Source organism: Myotis myotis, unplaced genomic scaffold (genome assembly GCF_014108235.1).
Source record: "Myotis myotis isolate mMyoMyo1 unplaced genomic scaffold, mMyoMyo1.p scaffold_m19_p_13, whole genome shotgun sequence".
NCBI lineage: Eukaryota > Metazoa > Chordata > Mammalia > Chiroptera > Vespertilionidae > Myotis > Myotis myotis.
This window is the reverse complement of record NW_023416317.1, coordinates 4,065,766-4,088,684: the sequence shown is the minus strand read 5'-3', so window position 1 is coordinate 4,088,684 and position 22,919 is coordinate 4,065,766. Positions and strand designations below refer to the sequence as shown.

Below are 22,919 nucleotides of genomic sequence, written 5' to 3'. Positions count from 1 at the left end.
AAATGGTTTCTACATTTTTAAAAGTTTGAGGGAAATCAAAAGGATAGTATTTCTTGATACATGAAAATTATATGAAATTCAAATTTCAATGCCCACAAACCACAGGCCATTGGAGCACACCCTGCGCCTTCCTTTATGGGTTGTCTCGGCTCTTTCCTCACGGGGGCAGCAGAGGTGAGTAGTTCTAACAGAGACCATTAGGCCCGAAAAGCCTAAAATATTCACCACATGGCCATTTACAGAAAGAGTTTGCTGACTAGCTGTAGCAGATAAATCCCATCTTGTCATAAAACTCTCCTAATTCTTTCTCACTGAGAGGCTCTTGTCAAATGCCCACCATGATTAGCCCCTCAGCTGCAAATTCTGATTTTACAAAGCTCCGGTTCAAGTGCTCAGCATGTGTACAAGTTCTGCACACTGACCCCCTGGGCAACTCGGCCTGATCAGGAGGTCCTTGCCACAGAAGACAACACAATCATGAACCATCATGAGCAAGCATCATGAGTTAGTTCCTGTATCACATGGTAAAATTGTCCATTTTTTTTTCTGGAATGTTTATACTGCCTTCAGGTTAGATCTTGCTTAAACTCAACCAATTGTAGAATCCTTGTGGGAAACTGTTTATTGCCTTCACTATCTGATAAGCATAGACAGAGAACTCCCCGAAACCCCCCCGAAGGCTGGGTGCCTTTGAAGAACTAGCAAAGCTCCAAGCTAGGCGCCACCTCTGTTTGTCCAGACAGTGGTAGCTGAAACTACTCCCCCATTTATTATTATGTAAATCCTTGCTGATGGGCTAGTCTGCTTGTTAATGGCGGGTCACCTGCCTAAGGGCTATGCTATGGGTGCATCCCAGATCAATAAAAGCTTGGTGAGGCCTGCGCACGGAGGAAGTCCTTCGGGATTTGCCGCCTGGTCCCCCAATATTGCAAAATTATCTCGTGTCTTTTTCTCTCATTTGTTGTGCGGCTCCTCTTTCAGATACCGAACCCTACTCCACACAGAACGTGGAGGGAGTCTTACTCAACAAATCCTCTTCTATTTCAAACCACCATTACCCTGGATAGTCAGTCGGGGCTCCCAGGAGTCTACCCCATTGGCCAAGATGGCACCAGGGAGTTTCATATACTGAGTAGCCAAAAGCTAGAAAATGAATGGACGGACCCGGGTGCACCACAAGCTATCAAGGGGCCTGAGCACACTGGAAGCTAACAAGATAATTGGATAGAAAAAAAGCCCTCCCCTCTCTACCCCTATAAGAACCCAGGTTTGAGCAGGAAGAAATGAGGGCCTTTGAGAGAGGAGACCACCATTCTCTTGTGGGAGCTGAATAGGCCTCTTTCCTTTAGCACCATCACTGCCTCACGAGTTTGGCATTTATTGTGGCAGGCAGCCAAACCTCCAGTGTTTTTGTTTTGTTTTTTGGTGTGTGTTTCTGGTTTGGTTACACCATTAGTATGTCTTTAAAAATAAGCATTTAGGCTATTTTTGGAAATGTATCAGTAGAAAATAACTGGGGTTCTAATTAGCTAATAAGAAAGTTTAACTGTCAAGTGGGGATGGAAAATGAATTTCCCCACCTCTGAACTTTCAATAGGCTTATTTCCTCCACATGGAAATCCTTCCTCCTCTATCCATTGCACCTAAGTCTCCCCTACTAGACAGAAAGCTCAATGAACATTAAATCCATATTAGAATCGTACACAGCCCACCGCCTCATGCAAAATAGGCACCTGAGAAATATATAGAGGAAGAAACTTATAAGAGAAAGTTCTAGTCTCATTCAATAAATATCAAATTGACCAAGATATCTGAATTTATCTGTTCATCTCCTTAGATTTTATGTAACTATTTCTCTATCTTCAAAAGCAATAACTATTTTTGACAGACAAGTTCAAAACCTACCAGGGAAAATGCGTACTTTTGGAAATTGGGTAAGTACGTTGCAATTATAAGAAATTCTTTCTTGTGGAAGGCTGCTTAAGAACAGCCAGGAGGCTTCTATTGGCTCGGTCTAATGTTAATCATTTATGAAACACTGTGGTTCAGAGCTCAGCAATTGGGGTCATTTCAGGCAGTAAATATACATTTCCTGTCAAAACCCATCAAACGAAAAAGACTTCAATTTAGTTGAGAATAAGTTGCAACTAACTTCATACTGGCAATTTGAAGAATTCTCTGATGGCTTTTATTAACCTTGGCAATTTTCTTCACTTCTTGCCCCTGAACCACAGAATACCTCTGTTGGAGCCTCCCCAGGAATGGCCCTCAGTATCTATCTGTGTAGTAGTCATACCTCCGATTCCAAATGTGCTGTCGAGTTTGCTTCCCAACACTCAGGTTATGTCCACACATAACCCAAAGGAGCATTCCAACTGACAGGCTATAAATCCTTCTCCTGCAATAGCAACTCATTAAGGATAAGGTCCTAACCTCATTTGTCTCTGCATTCCACCTGTATCATTTCACCTCACTGCATATAGCAATCACCTACAAAATAAAGGTGTCAAGAGGAGTTGGCTTGCTCTTTTTAAAAAATTAAGTCTAGTGGTAGGCAGGCAAAGAGGTACTTCAGCTCCATACAGTCATCAGGGCCTCAGGCTGCTTCCATCTTTCTGCTCTGCCTTCTTTCCATCTGCCTCTCATCCTCAGGGTCATGTCATAGTCCAATACAGCTGCTGAAGCACCAACTATCATGTCACATTCCAGGACTAAAGAGATCTAGAGAGGGCTCCACCCTCAATTTTAGGAAAACTCCCCAGAAATACTACCCAACACTTCTACATATATCTCACATGGCCACCCTAGGGCCAGAGAGGCTGTAAAACCCAGTCCTGATTCTGTGCAGTGTGTGCTTGGCTAGAATCGGGGTTCCATTACGAATAAAGGGGGGAGGATCTCTAGCATCTCTCCCACAACCCTGTACTGTGTATATCCATTTTGTACAGAGATGGACCATCGAAGATGAAATAAATGAAAGAAAGGTAGATTCTCCAACATGGTGTCTTCCATCACCTCGGGAAACCCCCCAGAAGATTCCACTTCAACATCCTGGAAGGTAACATTCATCACTAAATGTACTTCTCAGATTGAACAGTTCTTCTCAGATAGGTCAGTTAACATAATACTTCATCATGCTTCCTCATCATGGGAACATAACATATTTCAGATGTAAACAATACCTCAATGGCACTTATGAGACTGAGGTGTTCTGTGCTTTGAGTTTTCAGGTTTTGTTTTTTGTGGATTTTAATTATAAAACAACTAGAGGCCCGATGCATGAAAATTCATGCACTGGAGAGGGGTCCCTCAGCCCAGCCTGCTCACAGTCCAGGAGCCATCCATCAGGGAAAGGTGATGCCCCCATCACACCTCTGCTGCTGCCACTGCCAGCAGCCCAAGCCTCAGCCGGCCCTGGTTACCTGAGCCTCGGGCGGCCCTGGGCAGCTGGGCAGCCACCATCCAAGGCTTGCCTGCACCTCGGGCCCACCCTGGGTGGCTGGGCAGCCAACATCTGACGCTTGCCTGTGCCTCAGGCTGGCCCTGGGCGACTGGGGGGCTGAGGGCGGGTCCAGCCACACCACGGGCCTGCCACCCCCAGTAGGGCTGAAAGGACTGGGGTACTCTGGCAGGGCTGAGGGGTCTGGGCACCTCCATCTTTGTGACAGTGAGATGGTCAATTTGCATATTCCATCTTTATTAGATAGGATGGGTGTTTCTATCTCATCCAAACCCCAGAGCAGAATCAGAGCCTTCCATCCCTGTGTGTCAATAAGGGAGAGTGAAAGCTCAGAGAAATGATGGCATTTCCCCTAGGATCATATGATAAGGCAGAAGCTCAAAATCCAAATTCCCACCTCTGTGTTTTCACACCAATGCCCAGCCTCATGGAAGATCACTACATGTTGGCAGAACCTCAGGAATGGTTGCAACACGCACATATACACTGAGCTGCAGTTTTCAAAGCATTTCCACGTTGTCAGCAATGGGAAACTCCCACTGCTGCTTCATAGGAGGCCAGATCACTGTGGCCCTGAGTAGATGAGGGATATATACACTCAAGGTAACATTTGAGACTTTAGGATGAGGAGAGGCAACCAAAAGAAAAAAGAAAAACCAAATAAACAGAGGACTCATGCTCCAAGGAATGAAGCATCAAGTACACAGCCACTGATGAAGGAAGGGGTTTTGAGGGCTCTATGGAACCAGAGATGGCCAGTGTGATTGTGGGAGTAACAGGGGAGAGACTCAGAGGACATCGGGAAGAAAATCCCGTACCAGAAACCCTCCTCTAATACCACTTCTGCTTCTCCTACTACCCAACGCATTTTCAACACAGAAATCGTATGTCTTTAGCCTGCCTCCACATCACTGCTCAAACCACTTCTAAAACTGCATTTTGAAAAAAGAAAGAAAAGGTGTTATTTTAATGGCAAGGTACACCATTTTAAAATACAAACAAAATTCCAGAATTATAGAACACCATTTGCTTTAAAAGCAGGTTTTCCCCAAGGCCCCTTTAATCGGTGCTTTCAAATTACAACTCCATTTGTGTGTTCTTTAAAATAAGATGCACCTCCAAATACACAGGATCCTGTTTCTCCTAATGGAGAGTGAACCTTCCAAATATCTCTGTACAAGAATGGGAGCCCAAAGCCCTGCCACAGTATTTACACCCCGGGGGCCCTCAACTCCACTGGCTCCTTTGGCCTGTAACTTGGAAGGTACATTTCTTCAATGAGTTAGAGGAAAAGAAAAAATCTTTTAATATCTTGACATCCATCAACCAGCATTTTCAAGGGCAAGAAAACCGCATCGCCCAAGGAGCTGTCTGAGGTGCTTCAGGTTAATGGCTATATTTACATAGTCATCAATTCACGTTACAAAGACGGGCCTGGGTCCTGTGCAGTCCCATCAGGCAGCCCGGCCAGGGCAGAGCACAGTCTCTGATCAATCGTAAGGACACTGTCTTGTTCTCATTTGATTATTTCTCTATTTTCAGTTAGAGACTCTTGGGCCTTTTACTGAACAAAACACATACACTTCCAACTTTCCACGAGCCACTTTCTGAAACACTTTGGGACTGAAGTTAGGTAGCAGCTGTGCCTCTATGATGGTGTATACTTTCCACCCACAATGTCGGACATGGCAGCCACTGTGCACACATGGCTATTTAAATTTAAAGCTAATTAATTAAAATTAAAGAAAAGTTAAAATTCCTTGATCACTAACAGTTTCAACTGCTCAACCACAGATGGAACAGTAGCTACCACAGTGGACAGCGCACATTTTAGAATATTTCCCCCATCACAGAAAGTTCTGTTGGGACTCATAAGCTTGTTTACAATGTTCAGGGCCGGACCTGTTCTGGAGTTCGTATGTCTTGATTCCAAGAGAACATAATGTTGAAAGAGATTGTCAGCAGCTCCCCATTTTCTGGATGCATTGCTAAAGCAGCATGATACTCTAAAACATACCCTCTGACATATGAAAAGATGTTCAACATCACTAATCATCAGAGAGATGCAAATTGAAACCACAATGAGATACCACCTCAGACCTGTCAGAATCAACAAACAGCAAGTGCTGGAGAGGATGTGGAGAAAAAGGAACCCTCGTGCCAGCTGTGCTTCCTACTTCTGTCGATCAGAGAGCAATGACAAATCGCCTTCAAATGGTTAGAGAAGGTCCAGCAGACACCATCAATCCATTCTTCCCCGTTGGATTTCTTTGAGACATGTGTATATTAAATATTTTAAATATGTGTGGAAGGAGAACAAAAATGGCGGAGTAGGTAAATGCTGATATTTGTCACCTCCCACAACCACATCAAAATTAAAACTAAAATACAGAACAATCATCATTCAGAACCACCTGAAATCTGGCTGAATGGAAGTCCTACAACTAGAAAAGTAAAGAGGAAAGTACATCAAGACTGGTAGGAGGGGTGGAGGCATGGAATGAGCTGGTCCAACACCCATGTGTGGCATTTTTTTAATCGGGAGGAATATCTCAGCTGTGGAGACCTCATGTGATGAGCAAGGGGTCCTATCCCCACACCAGACCCCAAGCCCATGGTTCAAGAGCTGAGAAAATAAGTCCCTATAACTTCAGGCTGTAGAAACCAGCGGGGATTGTGGCTGAGTGACACTGAGGTTACTGGAGTCCCAGGCAGTTCCTTTTAAGGGCTGGTACACAAACTTACATGGTCCTGCTTCCTCTGAGCTCCAGCACCAGGTGGCATCTTTGGGGAATGCAGTGACATATGGGGAGGAACTGAAATGTCTGGCATTGGCCCAAGAACTTGCTGCATTCTCGCAGATGAGAGTGCTCACAGGGGTCATTGTTCCTATGCTGAGACATCCAACGTTGAAGAGCTGACTTGCAGCCATATCTGAGCTTCCATGGGTACAGCCCACACTGTTCACTCTGCCTGGCGATTCCCCAAAAATACAGCCCCATCCAATTTTCAGCCCCACCCAAGATGTTTGCAGCAGCTTTTCCACATGAATGGCCTGTCCTGGCTCAGGCTTCAGACAGTCCTAAAATCTCTCAAACAAGCAGCAACTGGTGTCAGCATGCCCCAAACTTATCAATAAAAGGCTCAAGACATGGCACTAGCAGCAGCCTGCCTTGCTTCACATTGGGGCCTCACCTGGGCACTTCCAAGCCCAATACAAGTAGCAGACATCTGCATATCTCTCTGAAACTCCTGCCTGATGGCCCCAGGCAGTGGCTGACTCTGTACCTCCCAGGAGGCCCCAGAGTCAGTGCACCCAGTGGACAGCTTCAGACTATACCAGATTACAACTCTACACATCCACAAGCAACACACTCAAGGAGAAGACTCAGTGAGCACCAATGCCTCACTGGAGCAATTCCTGTTCCATAGAAGTGTCTCCTGCCCAGCAGCTCTTCCACTGTAGCCACAGCTGGTCCTCACAACCAATTGGCCTGGGGGTGAATTCATCCGAGGTACACCAATAGCAATCAAGGCTCAACTACAAGACTGTGCACACAGCCCACACCGGGGTGCAACTAGAATGCCCAGCTCAGGTGACCAGGGAGGGAACGGGGGAGCTGAGTCACTGGGCCCTACAGGACACCTACTACACAAGGCCACTCTACCAATTCCAGGAGACATAGCAGCTCTACCTAATACATAGAAACAAACACATGGAAGCAGCCAAAATGTGGAGACAAAGAAACATGTCACAAATGAAAGGATAGAAGAAATCTCCAGAAAATGGAAGTAAGCAAACTACTGGATACAAAGTTCAAAACAATGGTTATAAGGTTACTCAAGGATTTTTTTTTTTAAATATATTTTATTGATTTTTTTTTTTTTTTACAGCGAGGAAGGGAGAGGGATAGAGAGTTAGAAACATCAATGAGAGAGAAACATCGATCAGCTGCCTCCTGCACACCCCCTACTGGGGATGTGCCCGCAACCGCAACCAAGGTACATGCCCTTGACCAGAATCGAACCTGGGACCCTTCAGTCCCCAGGCCGATGCTTTATCCACTGAGCCAAACTGGTTAGGGCATTCAAGGATCTTAATGAGAGCTTCAAGGAACTTAAAGTGAGGCTTTCAAAAATTTTAGTGAGAATTTCAAAAACATGAAAAAGGACCGGTCAGAAATTAAGCATACATTAACTTAAATAAAGAATAATTTACAGAGATTCAACAATAAAGTAGAGGATTCCGAGTATCAAATCAATGATTTGGAATATGAGGAAGCAAAAGATACCCAATCAGAAGACCAAAAAGAAAAAAGAATAAAAAAATATGAAGATAGTGTAAGGAGCCTCTGGGACAACCACAAGCATAGCAACATTTGCATGATGGGGGTGCCAGAAGGGGAAGACAGAGAGCAAGATATTGAAAACTTATCTGAAGAAATAATGACAGAAAACTTCCTCTACCTGGTGAAAAGAGGAACTCAAAGAGGCCCACACAACGGCACATCATAATTAAAATGCCAAAGGTTAAGAGAATCTTAAAAGCATCAGAGGAAAAATAGTTACCTACAAGGGAGCACCCATACAATTGTGTTGGGGTCCAACCCCAGCAAGTCCAGGGGTCCCCAAAGGTGTGGACAGAGTTGGCGAAGAAGGAATGACACGGAGACAGCGTTCAGTTGATCAGCAGCCTAGCCAGGATCTCTAGCCAAGTTCTGGTTAGGATCTCCAGCCAGGTTCTGTGTCCATGTTCTCTTGCTAGGTTCTCCAGACAGGTTCTCCAGCCAGGTTCTGTAGCCATGTTCCCTCACTAGGTTCTCCAGCCAGGTTCAGTCACCAGGTTCTAGTCAGGTTCTCTTGCCATGTTCTATCCAGGTTCTGTAGCCAGGTTCTGTTTCTAGGATCTTCAGCCAGGTTCTCTCGCTAGGTTCTGTCTCTAGGTTCTGTTGCCAGTTTCTGTCCAGGATCTTTTGCCATGTTCTCTCCAGCGAAGTTCTTCTGTCTCTAGGTTCTGTGTAGGTTCTGTGTCTAGGTTCTGTGTCCTGTTGTCTTGTTACATCTGTATTTATACCAGTTGATTCCAATCCTATCAATCTCTATTCCAAAGGTTAGGGTGTTTCTTATCTCCATTCCAGGGAGTAAAGATTATGTAGCTTAAGCATGATTGTTCGTAGTTAAAGTGATTAATTACCCGCCTGGCACTTAGTTAAGGGGTTTTATTCCCTCCCTAACTTCAGGGGAAAATCCCTACCTGGGGAAACAATCTTTCTCAGAGAGGTGACCTTGGTTAAAACACATAGTGCCAAGAAGGTGAGCAAACATATTAAGAACAGTATGCCATATATGCCAGGTCCCTTGAAACAGCAAGGATGGACCGGCTCCCGGCACAATTGTCAGCTGATTTCTCAAAAGAAACTTTGTAGGCCAGAAGGGAGTGGCAAGTAATATTCAAAGTGATGAATAGCAAGGACCTACAACCAAGAATACTTTACCCAGCAATGCTATCATTTAGATATGAAGTTCAGACAAAGAGCTTCACAGACAAGAAAAGGGTATTCTTTAAGAAGATTATTCTTTAAGAGTATTCATTAATATTCTTTAAGAAGAGGAGGAAGAGGAAGAGGAGGAGGAGGAAGAAAAGAGATTTAAAACATGAATAATAAAATGAAAATGAATACAATATCTATCAACAATTGAATCTAAAAATCAAAATAAATGAACAAGGAATCTAATGAACAAAATAAACTGATGAATAAAATAGAACCAGAGGCATGGAAACATGGAACAGACTGATGAATCTCAGAGGGAAGGGGTATGGGGGGGGACACTAAAAGAGATTAACCCAAGCTCTTATATGTATTACCTATGGACACAGACAATAGGGTGGTAAAGGTCTGGGATGGGGTGGGAACCAGGTGGAGGGGAGCAATGGGGGGAAATAAGGGGACATCTGTAATACAATAAAGATTTTTAAAAAAAAAAAACTCATCAAAGGTACATAATAAAGGATAAAGAAATTAAATATGTATTGGGATGATATTAGCCAAACTCTTAATAATGTCTGGGGAGGGCGGGTTAGAAATGAGTTGGAAGTGGGAGGAATAGAGGACATCTGTAATATTGTCAACAATAAATATATATATGGGTTGGAAGGATAATTAAGGGGATCTTTACTTTTTATAACTCTGAATTTACTATTATTTTTACAACTTGCATATTACCAGTGGGGCTTCCACAAAGCTGCTGTGATCCTGTACTGTGACTGGTGGCGCCATCAACCGTATGATACAATGCAAGCGGCTATAACAACACTGACCTAACATTCCCAGCTGGCAGAGAACACCGTCCATACACACCAGGCTCTGCTCTAAGTCAAATACCATGGGAATTTTCTTAAGTCAATATTTGTTCTTTAAAAAAAAAAATATTAGGGCAGCCCTGGCCAGTGTGGCTCAGTTGTTAGAGCATTCCCCATCCCAGCAATCCCTTGAACCAAAGGGTCATGGGTTCAATTCTGGTCAAGAGCACAAGGGCACATGCCTCAGTTACAGGTTCCTTTCCACTCTCCCTAAAAATCAATGGAAAAAAATATCCCTTGTTGAGGATTAAAAATACATACATACATACATACATAATAAATAAAATTAGAGCAGTATTGCTGTTTGGATGCTTCTCTGTTCAGTCCTCCCTGTAAGCTCTCCCCTGTCCTGCCCTAGTCTGACTCTCAACATGGAAGCCTCATCTTCTAAGTGTCTGGAGTTGAGTGCTGGGGGGACAAAGGGCCAATGGCAGTCCGCGGGGAGGAGATCTGCAGCATCCTGACAGTTGGGCTGAGATGACCAAAGTGAGAACCTGCTGAAGGGACAACAGGGACAGATAGGTCCCAAGACAACGTTAGTGCAAACCTAGTCCTGCACAACATGCCCCGCAAACCAGCCGTGTAATTAACACTCAGCTCTGGAGACTGCAGAGGTCCATGACTGACCATCGATTGCTCTTGGTAATTGGCAATTCCCACCTTCCTGCCAACACCCACACATTTCTATTAGTCATTCTATCTCTAAAAAATCTTGCAAACCTCAGTTTTTAAAAATGAGTAAAATTTTTTTTAAATCAAACTCTTTATATTTGCTTTTATTCCGAAGAGATTTTGGTTGGCAAACTTCACGTGTTTTAATAGTGCAAGACAAACTAATATCCACGGAAAGCTTTTCATTTAAGCAAACACAGAAGATAATGTATCCGTTCATCCATCAGGAGAATGCAACAAGCCAGGCATCTGTGCAAAAATGTACCATACCCCCTCAAGTCCTGTAATTCTATCTACAACTCCATCTTCTGGTCCTGACTAAATCTTCAGTTCTTCCCAGAATGGATGAAATCTTAAATCCACATCAGCTTTTAACATCTTCTGAGTCTTAACTCTACAGGAACAAAAACAAAATTCCTGTGTCACCTGCTGATCAGATTAAAATTTACTTCAGACTCAAAAGTATATGGAAACAGAAGCCACGATTTTTCCTAGTCAATACAGACATTAGCTGGACGACTGAAGAAGGCAATGCTGGCTATGTACTATGTGCAGCAAAACTGCCTCAATGTCCAATTAATCAGCTGTATGATTCTTATTTTAAATGTCCTCAACTACAGAAAATGTGCCCTATGCGCTAACAGAGACTTAGGGACATTTTCAAAATCAGTTTCTCATACATAACACTGAAGAAACCAATATCTAATTTGTATTTTTGGCTGAGTCATTTAAATTTATCTTCAAAATCATAGTATTTAGACAAGCATTCAGTATATTAGAAAATGAGAAACTCACATGCTACTATATTGTGTGCCGCGCCAGCACGGCCAAGGGTGACCCTGAGAAGGGGCGGTGAAAAATTTAGAAAAGACAGACAAGAGAATAAAGCTGGGTCTGAGGGGGACGCTGCCCTCTCTCATGGAGAGACAGCGCCATGGACTACAAGCCATGTCTTTATTTTATAGCCAGCCTCCACGAGGCAAAGTAAGGGCGTGGTTAAGATGTTTACAACATTCTCCTGGTTTTCGATCCTACTCAATTACATGCACCTGAACTCTATCAATCACTCAGGCATGTGGGGCCACGTGTTCAGACCATAGGTTCAAGCTCACAACTATAGCTGTTGGCTATGATTGTGCTGGGAGGGCTCAGCCTGTGGAGGGCTGCTGGCGAGCACATTCGGGTGTTTTATAGATATTGTCAACTGAACTCAGGGCGCAGGCAGAGCCACGCCCGGGGGATGGTCCTAGTCAAGAGGCTAGGACACCACTCAGTCTGACTTTCCTGCCCAGGTGCTAAGATGGATGGATCCTATTAACTCAAGGCCCACCTACATGTGATGTAACTTCCTGTTACCTCGAATATATATTAAATTTACTTCCGGTGCTGCGCGTCTGTCTGTCCATCCATCAGAGGGCAGACGCCACACCCAGGCCCAGCTTTCCCTCTATTTCTGTCTCAGTCTTGTTTTATTCATTTTCCCTTAATCCTCATCACATTCTAATCAAGATTCATCAACCCCTGCGTTCTCTTTCTGTGCTGGTCGTGGGAAGAGAGAACGCCCCCCCTCCCCCCATATCTGCCCTCCAAGCTGGGACTTGCACGTGGCCATGAGAGGACTGTGCCCTCTCATTAGTCTGAGGCTTGAACCTGTCCAAACACTGTAGCCGCTCTCCACAATGTTGTTTTACAAAAATCTCCATATTAAAAATGTTTCTCTATGAACAATGAACTACAGTTATGCAAAGTCTGTTCCAGGCTTGGCAGCCTGGGCATAGTGTGGGAACTTGTTGTAATCCTCAGGCTCCATCCCTGACTTACTGAGCCAGGAGCTCTGAGGGAGGCCCCAGGTGATTCTTATGCGCTGGTCCAAGTGACAACATTAAGAATCGCAATGACACTGGAATTGGGGAACAAGCATGCCAAACAAGACTGACAATATGAAATAGATTTTAATGATCCAGAATATGAAGAAGAAGAAAAAATTGCAATCGGTATAAATCCTGTATCCATCTCCCCTTGTTACTTCTAATTAAATGAGGACTGTGAAATTCAAACATAGATGGAGTCAACTGCTTGTAAGTTCACGTCTAGTTACATTACGGGTCAGACATATTTGCACATCAAACCGGAATCTGAGTTTGCACTTGGGATCCTGAGTCCTTTGTAAACGCGAAGAGTAAATTCAGAATAAAAATGTCTTGCAGAAGCAGTTTTCCAGGAATCATGCCAGGCCTTTTTCTCAGGGTGACCTTAACTTTCAGACTTGAGGAATATTTTCCTTCCTGATTAATACGTTTGTAGGATGATTAGTGTGCTTTGTTCATTTATAGATCAAGACAAGCCAACTTGTTCCTGCTATCACGAACACCATGGGGGGGGGAAGGGGGGCAAGAATAGAAAAAAATTAAAAACCAAAAAAAAACAAACACCAACGTAAAAGGGTGACCCACATGCTAGGCCGGTACCAATGGTGAGCTGACCTATATATATTCCCTGCTCCCCCTACTCACCCAGGAGGAATATGGGCTGATGTGTTCCAAACATTGGCCATTTTCCTCTAAATAACACAGAAGCCTTGCCAATGAGCTGCACACATCTGACAGGCAGATTGCAGGCTTACTGCCGGGCCTTCAGAATCAAATTAGAACACCCATCCGATACCTATTTGTGCGGACGTTAATTTCAAGTGTATTTAAATGTCTTCACATCTTGCTTTTGCGCTTCGCATCCAGCAGAGCCTCCTCCACTGTGTGATCACAGCAGTGAGTAAACACAGGGCACTCGCGAGGGGCTCAGGCACCACCAAATCGATCCGCTGTTCATGCTATAAAGTGACTAAACGTGTCACCCTCTGCAGTAACTCCACTGCTCTACGTATTTAGTGGGAAAGATGCCCCCGGTCTCTGTGATGTAGAAACGCAATCCTCACTCAGATCTCACCTAAGGCTAATCTTGAGCTTCATTATTTCTTTGAAATGTCTCAACCCCCCAACTCCAAAGAGAAGCAGAAATTGGCATGGCACTTTAAAAACCATGGGTTGCATGGCTATTAACAGCAGAAGATTAGAGACAGAACTGATATCAGCAGCCAAAACAACCACAATGTACATTTATTTTGATAAAATACAAATTTCACAATGAGCGTTTGACTCATGGGAAGTCCAAGTCTTGACCAAATTCCGCAGTGTGGCAAGACGAGGACTTGTAGAGCTTCTCCTTGGGATAAACATGTTTGTTATTTATCTCTTATTCCCCGCCCCCATACCTGAGCCAAATGCACGAGCAGTTCTGGGCCAGTATTTCTTGAACTGAAAGAATGAATGATCTAGTACAAGCTTTGGCTCTGGACCATGCTGCCCGGGTTCAAATCATGGCTCTGCCACAGCTACCTGTGTGTCTCCATCCTGGTGCCTGACCCTCCTCACACACAGGAGAGGTGGCTGTGTCCACCCTGTAGGGCCGGGGGTGGGAGGGTAAATTAGACAGTACATAAAAATACGTAAAATAATACAGCCACCATAGGAAGCAGTATGGTGGTTCCTCAGAAAAGTAATAATAGAATTACCATATGTAATTCTCACAGAAATTCCACTTGTGAGAATATTCCCAAGAGAACTGAAAACAGAGACTCAAACAGATATGTGTTCACCTGTGTGCACAGCCGCATTATTCACAATCGCCAAAAAGTAGCAGCAGCCCCTGTAGCCATGGATGGGTGAATGGATAAACGAAGTGTGATAAATAGACACACTGGAATGTGATCCAGCCTTAAAAAGGAAGGAAATTCTGACAGACACTACAGCATGGATGAATCCTGAAGACACGCTCAGGGAAATACGCCAGAAGCAAAAGGACAACTATTGTGTGATTTCGCTTACATGAGGGGCCTAGAGCAGTTCAACCGGCAGAGACAGAGAGCAGAATGGTGGCTGCAGGGCTGGCGTGAGGGGGAATGGGGAATTGTTTAATGGGAACAGAATTTTGGTTTTGCAAGATGAATGAGTCCTGAGGCTGGAAGGCGATGACGGTCACACTCAGCGTGCAGGTGCTTCCAGCCGCTGAGCTGTGCACTTGGCAGTGGTTAAGTAGACACATTTTTATGCCGCTTATATTTCACCACAGTTTCCTAAAGATGTTTATTGGTGCAGGACCCAACAATAACCTTAGTCAACAGATGATAGCTATTGGTGCTACTATAATATTTGGCAAGGTCAATAAAGCAAATACTAACAAATATTCCCTAATGTAAAAACAGCAAATACCCGCAGAAAACTCTAGTGAGATAGACATTTGCTATCTAAGTTCCAATTCCATTTCAGTGTCTCCATGCCCACCCATGCTTCTCCCCTACCCTCCCCTGTTGGTACTACGTGGCTTCACTGGGGGTATTAACCAGCTAGTTTCCCAAACCTCAGCTGCCAATCAGCACCTAGATCTGAGGTGGGTGGAAGTTCAGCACATGGAGAACAACATTGGTACCAAGGGACAGATGGCGCAGCCACGCACAGCTTTGATGGAGAGCCATGCTCCTAGCAGACGGAACACAGAGGGCAGGACAGAATGCGAACAAAATTTCAGTTTGATGCAGGGAGAACTGGGCCATGCTGGCCAATTTTATGGCTCTTTTGGTTTGTGTCTGTCTGTGCGTGTGCATGTGCTGAGAAGGAATTAATCCAAAACTATAGAGGAAGAAAGCTGTGTGTCTCGCGCGCGAAGCCGGCTGCATAATCAGTTCGGAAGCAGAGAAGAGGTGACAGATGTTCACATGACAGATGACTTAACCATAGAGACCGCAGTGGTGTGTTGCCCACTAAGACATGCGGGAATGCACCCCAGTCTCATCTCCTAGGGGTGGCCCTAACGCAGCGCCCACTGCATAAACTATCTGTGGCTTTCAAGCTACTTGGAAGTTTAAACTGCAGGCAGTGCAAAAGGGAGGGGTGAGGACCCGCCCAGCGCTGACGCTGGACACTGGCTGTCCTGGCACAGAGGAATGCGTTAAAACAGCGGTTCTCAACCTGTGGGTCGCGACCCCTTTGGCGGTCGAACGACCCTTTCACAGGGGTCGCCTAAGACCATCCTGCATATCGGATATTTACATTACGATTCATAACAGTAGCAACATGACAGTTATGAAGTAGCAACGAAAATAGTTTTATGGTTGGGTCACAACATGAGGAACTGTATTTAAAGGGCCAGAAGGTTGAGAACCACTGCGTTAAAAGGACTCACATTCCTTCCCACTTTGGATGTTTTATGACTAATATTAAGACAAATTTTTAACTAGAATAACACACAGCCATGGAAAAGAATGGCATACAGCCCTTTCTACTAGTTACTCACCCTTTGGAGAATGGCTCAGAGCAGACCGGAGCCGCACAGAAATGCACGGAAAAAGGTCCCCGCTGCGCAGGCCGCCTGCGTGACCACGGGGCTCACCTGGCCACCGAGGGGCCTGGCCCTGGCCCTGGCTGCACACGGAAGCCTAGAGCGTTAGAGGGCCTTGGCTTACGCATCGGAGGCCAGTTCCCTGCCAGAAACAAGGGCTGCAGACCCTGGAGAAGCCACTTGGCTGGGCGCCTAACACACTGCCCGGGGCAGCGCCTCAGCCACCGCACTCGGGACACTGGGTAGAACAGTCTTTGCTGCGGGGGCTGGGCCGTGCCCTGTAGGATGTTTAGCAGCATCTCTGGCTTCTGCCCACTACAGAGCCACCCAGGGCCTCCCCACACCACGGGGCACCCTCAGGGGGCCCACTGCCCCGCTGAGAAGCCCCGATGGAGACCCTCGGGTCATTTTACAGCTGTCTCTAAGTCTCGAGTTTTAGACCCAAAGGTACCTACTATGGTATACCAAGGACTCACCAACATTTTCCTGATTGACTAAGCAAAGAATGGTATGAAAATGAGAATAAAGAAATAAAACCGTGAGTTTTCAGAGAGAACTTTCGGACATATGGCAGAGATGTGAAGCTAAGAGAATTCAAGCAGTCACAGTGATCACTGAAAAACTAGTACTAATAACAACTCCCGCTTCTGACAGTTCCAGTTTTAGTTAAGACAGTTCAGATGCCGCAGAATGTGCAACTGCCATCTAGTCTGGAATGAACTTACAGCACTAACAGCCAACACAGATCATTTTGTAGGCAATGCCATCTTTTTATTTTACTGTTTCCTCTTTATAAGAAATACAAGGGTATCTTCGTAGCTTCTAAATGGGGTACTTTATTCTTCTGCACTAACAAGATTACAAACACTCTCATAAAAGGAGACAAATTAGCCACATATTTACTACCTTCCTAAATACAATATCTTTTTATTTGCCACTTTATTAACAAGAACTCCCTAACATCTGACACTAGCATACTTCTGAATTAAAATTATTTATGCTCGTGATAAATGTAATTAGCATGAGCATAAATAATTTTGAATTTGGCATCGTTTGAATTTTAAAAACAAGTGACTTAAAAGGATCCAATGTGCTTTCAGATTCATGACCGGAAATCAGTATCTCATCCACATGGAGCGGCACCCAGTGGCCAGGGTGCTTCGTTAACATCAACACCCTACACCCGGCGCACACGCCGTGCTGAACAATGGAGGGCACCATTCCTATTACAACCAGGCAGTAAGTAGGCTTTTATTCCCAATCACTGGTTTGGGTTAACAGCAACTAAAAAGCACAAATGTTAAAAAGGAGACTATCACACACTAAGTTAATATTCTGAGTTCTCTTTTCACAAGTAAATTAAATCACTGCCTAAAACTGCCTCCACATTATTTTAACATCTGTGTCTTTCCACGCGTTCAAAAGGTCCAAACTGACTCATTCCACCCAATCCTCCTCCAGAGCCGCCTCCCCTTTAAATGTCTCCTTTGTGACTGCAAAGGAGACAGCGACTAGGAGGTGACTCAAGCGAACTGCGGCTGCGTACAATCCTCAAATCCTCAGCTGGTTCCCCTGAACCTTGAGAGTGAAAGACGAGGAGGCTGTCGCCCTCTGCAGAGATGGCTGAAAGAGGTCCTGCCTATCACAAGTCTTTCTCCACAGGTCTCTACTGGAAAGGGCGCTCAGCTAGGACCCAGGACCCCAGGTTTCGAAGCCCAGCTCATTTAAAACCAAAGTGATCCAAGTCTCACCTCCTACCCTGCATCTCCTAGAACTCCAAGGGCCTTCCCAGATTTAAAATTCTGCAAGTCTTTGAGTCTTTCTTTAAACCAGATTATGCAATTAAATTCATGTTTAAAAACACACACACAAAAGAATCCCTGGCCGGGTAGCTCAGTTGTTAGAGCATTGTCCTGATATGCCAAGGTTGTAGGTTCGATCCCCAGTCATGGCATATACAAGAAGCAATCAATGAATGCCTAAATAAGTGAAACAACAAGTCAATGTCTCTCTCTCTCTCTCTCTCTCTGCATGCACACGCACTCTCTCACTCTAGGATCAATAAATAATTTTTTTATTTTTTATTTTATTTAATTTTAAAAGAAACACAAAAGAGCCATTTTAACTCACTTTAGGAAGGAAAATAGATTTAATTTGTATGGCAACTGTAAAACAGAAAGGTACCTTTATTTTCCCCACACAAATACCAAATAGATGGCGCCAAAGTCACTTACCTGTGAGAGCTGGTTGCTGGGATCACCAGCTGCGTGGGTATCACTACAAAGCACAGCTCTGAGGGGCCAGCCGAGCCCACCGGCCACCTAGGGCCTAGGCCCAGCTTGAGCTTTTTCATAGCAGTTTAAAAACAAGTAACTATAAAGTGGTTAATATGATCACTTCACCAACCCCTTGTGGACACCTTTTTCCTGTTGCCTGACCTCCACTCGCACTCCTGAATCTCTCAGCGCAGGACAAAGCACTGCCTGGTCGGTTTGACTGGCTTCAGGAGCTGAAGTCATTTTGCTAATCCCAGCAGCTTTATATCCAACACCTGACGGCACCCACAATGTACACAAACTAGTCCATCCCCTCAATGTTCCATCCATTAAGGACAAAAAAGCCAAAAGGCTAGTCTATGCACTATGATAGCTCCTCATGTACATAAACAAATGGAGCCAGAATGCAGGGTGAAAACTCCCAACGAGGAAGAAGCCATGAGAGGGGAAATGTGTTTAAAAAACTGCAATCTGAGAATTTTATTATTAGGCAAAGCTTCTTAGCATAGAAACCCCCAAAACTCTCCAACTGTTCAGCTAATTTAGGGTTTAGAAGAGCCAAAAAGACCTTTCCCTCCTGTTTTCACTCATCACAAGCAATGCAGAAACCCTGCTCAATACAATATGTGACTTTTGTCGATGCACTTCAAATCAGATAGAGGATTGGCTGGTGATGATGTCATGGCCTGGGAAATCCCCAGTGAATGTAGTGTTAATATCAGGCCTCCACTCATCGTTTACATAACAAAGTATGTTAAGTGTATCAAGGAGTGAGCTGTGGAAAGGTAGTAATGAGATAAAGCAAAGCATCATGTGTGTATGTGTGTGTGTGTGTGTGTGTGTGTGTGTGTGTCAAAATATAACTAGGTCATCAAACAATACACATATCTAAAAAGACCAAATAAATGAGTACTGAAATTCAAGTGACCTAGAACATTCTAGTATTAGAAACTAGAGGCCCGATGCACGAAATTCGTGCAAGAGTAGACCTTCCTTCCCCCAGCTGCCGGTACCAGCTTCCCTCTGGCACCTGGGACCTGGGCTGCCCTCCGGGACCCAGGCTTCCCTAGTAGCCCTGGCTTCATCTGGAAGGTTGTCCGGAAGGATGTCCAGTCTAATTAGCATATTACGCTTTTATTATTATAGATATGGAGAGGTTACTTCTCATGAAAAATATTCAATAATCAAGAACTATTTGTGCCGAAACCGGTTTGGCTCAGTGGATAGAGCGTCGGCCTGCGGACTGAAGGGTCCCAGGTTCGATTCCGGTCAAGGGCATGTACCTGGGTTGCGGGCATATCCCCAGTGGGAGATGTGCAGGAGGCAGCTGATCGATGTTTCTGTCTCATTGATGTTTCTAACTCTCTATCTCTCTCCCTTCCTCTCTGTAAAAAATCAATAAAATATATTTAATAATAAAAAAAGAACTATTTGTAAGTTTTTGTATGTTGAGGGAGAAGAGAAAGCAAGAAAGAAAGAAAGAAAGAAAGAAAGAAAGAAAGAAAGAAAGAAAGAAAGAAAGAAAGAGGCCACTAAAAAAAAAAAAAAGCAGTTACTGGGTAACTTTCTTCTCTTTAATGAGCAAAACTAGACAAGCCGAATCCTGACTTAAAAACTCAATAAATTTTAAAGTGTCAAAGGGTAATGAGGATAGTCTAGATCTAGACAGTGAAGTCAGGCAGCGCAGAACAATGAGACAGACCTGAGAAAGGAAACCAAACGCAGCTTTCAACTATGAAAATACCAAGAAATGTCCACACAAACGAGGAGCCCTTTTCGCACAAATGCGCAATGCCAGCTCACGCCGCCAGTTTGGGAGGACAGTCATCCTTAGTCATGAGGACTCTGAGGCTGCTCTCCTGCTGCCTCCTTAGGGGCTGCATGGCCAATCCAAAGGGAATGCTGGGCTTGCGCACTGACTTATGACCCCAAACTTAGCAGAAATGCTTCTCCCTGTAAAACCCACACAAGCTGTGGAAGATTCTTCTAGTCATACATGCATCTGTTCTCCAATGACTCAGTGGAAATACTGATGTATTGCATTGTGAAATGGCTGTTCCTAAATTATTTCAGCGATTTTTTTTTCTACTCCAGTCCCTGCCTGAACAGGGCTCAGACACATGGACAAATTGCCCTCAGCTTGTCACCAGTTAGCTGTGGACAGTCCTTGGGCCCAGGATTTAGAGGAAGAACCAGACCGAGGCTTTGAGCATGCCCATCCCGACGCTCCCGGGTGCGTGTCACACCACATTCACCTCGCTCGTCTTGGAGGGACAGCCATTGTAAAGTTCAAGGATACAGATGCTTCACGGGTGGGAGAGGGGTCCCTCACATCCTGGTAGAGGATGTGCAGGCACACAGTAGGTCTCAGCAAGTCAATGAACCCGTGCCTACACATCTCGCTGGGGGAGTTGATTCATAGCTCGGAGAGGGCTCTCAGAGGGGTCCGTGTGCCCCAAAACGATAAATGATGCTGATTCAAGAGAACAGCCCAGCAGGGTCTGGCTTGGGCTGCCTCGCTAGGGGCGGGATATCAGACTTTCCACTTCCCATCTTCCCCGGGGGTGAGCGCATGGCTAGGGTAAGAATCGGACTGGCAGGACAAATGAGGCAAATAGGTATGAAAAAGAGGGAAAGAAACACAGACACGCCGGATTGGCGGGCAAATCGGAAAGAGAACTTCCAGACGCGCTCCAGCTCTCCCCGCGGGAGCGGCGCCCGCGGAGCCCTCCAGCGCGAGCCGGCGGCCGGCCCGGCGAGGCTGACCTGCTAACCCCGCCGGTTCTTAAGGGACCCAAGGGTGGCGCCCCGCGGGGAGCAGCCCAAGGCGGCTTCTCCCGAGCAGGAGCTCACGGCGAGTTTGCCCTCCCTCTCCCACCAGCCCCGCGGCGGCCGCCCCCGCCCCCGCCCCCGCGGAGCGCCCCGGGGTCGCCCAATGGCCGCGGGACCCCCGGGGTTGGAGCAGCACCGCCCGTCCCCAGCCACACCTCCTCGTTTCGGGGCACCGCTTCCAAGTTCGGGGTGCGCGCCGACTACGGCGCAGCTCCCCGCGCTCCACGCATCGGGATGCGGGGCTGCCCGGAGCCGAGCCGAAGCGGTACCGCTCCTAACGGCAGCTGCTGCCTAAGGAACAGCGTGGAGCGCGGGGTCCGAGCCCCCAGCCCCTCCTCTCGACGCTCCTCCCCCCGGCCCGACCCCTTCCTCGGCCAGACCCGGCAGCCAAGTCCGCGCTCTCGGCCGAGGCACTGACCTCCGCGCCGCCGCCGCCTCCCCGCGGCCGCCCCTCGCTCCGGGCTCGCTGGACGGAAAGTTCCCGCGTCTCCGGGAAGACACGTCCGAAACTGCCGAGTCAAAGCCAACGCGCGTCTCCCGAGGCGGCGGCAGCGATCCGCCCGGAGCCCGCAGGCAACCGCGCGGCCGGGCGCCCCGTCCAGGGCAGCGCGCGGCGAGCAGTGCAGAGGGAGCGGCGAGGAGGGGCTGGGCCGGCCGCGGGCCGCGCTGATTGGCTGGACCCACGGGCCCTGCCCCCGCCCGGTCGGGGGTCCCCGTGGCCGGCCCTCCTCCCCGCCCCCCACCCCCACCCCGCGTCCCCACCCCAATCCCCTGCCGTGTGGCTGCGCACCCACCCTGCGCTCCGGCGCCTCTCCCGAGCGCCTCTCCGCGTCCGCCACTCGGCAGGTGCCGCTGTTCCTACTGAAACAGCCGCGGGAGTCCCGCAGGAGGGAGAGGAATTGACTCGCAATGGAAAGAAATCCCCACGCATCGTGTCTCCTCTGAGCACCCAAAGCCGTTGGCAAACAGGCTTCCTTAGCCGCCCTTGAGCGTGGCACCTGCGCCACTACTCTGGCTTTTATGTCCTTTGCTTGCATGGAGAGGAGGAAGCCCGCACTCATCTGCACCTGAATATTTCGCCTTCCAGCAATTACAGAAATACAGCTACGACTTTTTAGACTTGCACCTCATGCCAAACGCTCCTTCCTTCTTCTCCTCTCCCCGAGTGAAGTACTGCTAATCAGTGGCATTAAATCGTATTCACTTCAAAGAGCAGACCTCATCTGACCTCCGTCTTGTAGACAACAAAGCCGAGGGCAGAGAGGGGCCATGACTGACTGAGGACCGCGCAATTAGCGGTCGCTGTGTGTGTTTTGAACCCAGGAAGCATTTCTGCGGTATCCCCTGAGAACTTCCGAGGAATGCAGACCTGCAGACCTCAGCTGGAATCAGAATTTTCCTGTGACAAGATCTCCACGTAACTAGACATGCATCCCATACCACCTGCTATGCACTGTCCTTGGTTTGCCTTACAATCTTCACTCCGATTGACATAACATTCTGCCTCATCCTGCCCCAGTTGCACTCCAAGGTCAACTTGCCCTTCTCGGAGCTTCCTGCTTCAACAATCTATGGCAGGTCTCCCCTCTGTCTTCCTATTCACACACACACACACACACACACACACACACACACACCACCTTACTTTGTTTATCATTTAACATTTTCAATCCTTTCCTCTTTTATTATCAAAGTGGGACTCTGCAGCCCAACACAGGCCTGTTACCGAGTTGTCGCCAGTCTGAGAGGGAATGAAACCTCAGGGGCAGGGAGGTCTGTGAGGGGCCTCAGTGCGGAGACTCTATGAAGGACAAGGGCAGATCCCAGGCAGGCCTGCCGCTGCCCGCAGGAGGTACAGAGCTCTCCTTGGACACCATTCACTCCATGAAACTGTGGACCTACTCTGTGACAGGCACTGCAAAAGAGG

At 46.5% G+C, this 22,919-nt stretch overlaps 1 pseudogene; it reads right to left on the bottom strand.

Annotated features, from left to right (window-relative positions):
• The window catches only part of LOC118668643, a 170,087-nt pseudogene extending 148,483 nt beyond the window's left edge, over positions 1–21,604 (bottom strand).
• Positions 21,605–22,919: the final 1,315 nt, after the last annotated feature.